At 20.0% G+C, this 1065-nt stretch overlaps 1 long non-coding RNA gene across 1 annotated transcript in view; it reads right to left on the minus strand.

Moving 5' to 3' along the window:
* The window catches only part of LOC118766414, a 15814-nt gene extending 15167 nt beyond the window's left edge, over positions 1-647 (minus strand). The window contains exon 1 of the long non-coding RNA XR_005002347.1: positions 638-647. This is a non-coding gene — a long non-coding RNA (uncharacterized LOC118766414). The remainder of the gene's footprint in view (positions 1-637) is intronic.
* Between the last annotated feature and the right edge of the window lie 418 nt (positions 648-1065).

Genomic DNA, 1065 nt, shown 5'->3' on the forward strand with positions numbered 1-1065 from the left:
CTTACCGACTTACAGACAATTATAATATAATATACAGTTATTTGTCTATATATCACAAGCTCACATACATATATACCTATACATATATGTATATAAATACTTATACATAAATGCATTACGGCAATTATATATTTATGCAATCATACATGTCGGTATATGCGTATTTGAGTGAAAAATCAGTTGGAAGTGAGAAAATTTGACTTTCCTTTTGATAATCAGATTTAAGGAATGAAATTATGCTATATCAAGAAATTTTGTTAATGCATTTGCGGTATTTTTGTACATACCTGCTTTTGTTTTTTGTTTTTTTCATCTCACTACACTAGCGATACTATTTTATTTCAGAATAGAACACTAATAATGATAAGCAGATGTGAACAAAGAATGAAACAGAATAGTAACAAGCAAAAATATAGCGCATATGATAAAAATATATAACAATAATAGATATTGCCATTAAAACAACTGAGCTAACAACTGTTGCAACGGCAAACTGAAGGATAATGAAAAGCAAAAATATATAAATAGATTACAGAAAAGACAATACCACAAATAATAATGAATATATCATAAACGGTGGTAAAGTAGTAGTAAAAAAATAATAAAGAAAACATTGTTAAAGAGAAACAACTGCTACTAGAAGAACGATAACAAAGTTAACAACAATGAAAAATTCAACGGTGGCAATAATGATGATGATGTTGATAATAATACCAATAATAATAATAATAATAATAATATCGATGATGATGATGATGATGTTGATGATATAATTATTATTATTATTACTATTATTATTATTATTATTATTATTATTATTATTATTATATTATTATTATTACTATCATTATTATTATTATTATTATTATTATTATTATATTATTATTATTATTATTATCATCATTAATAATAACAATAATAATAATGATAATAATAATAATAATAATAATAATAATAATAATAATAATAATAATAATGAAAATAATAATGATAATAATAATAATAATAATAATAATAATAATAATAATAATAATAATAATAATAATGATAATAATAAAAAATAAT

Source organism: Octopus sinensis, linkage group LG15 (genome assembly GCF_006345805.1).
Source record: "Octopus sinensis linkage group LG15, ASM634580v1, whole genome shotgun sequence".
Classification (NCBI taxonomy): domain Eukaryota; kingdom Metazoa; phylum Mollusca; class Cephalopoda; order Octopoda; family Octopodidae; genus Octopus; species Octopus sinensis.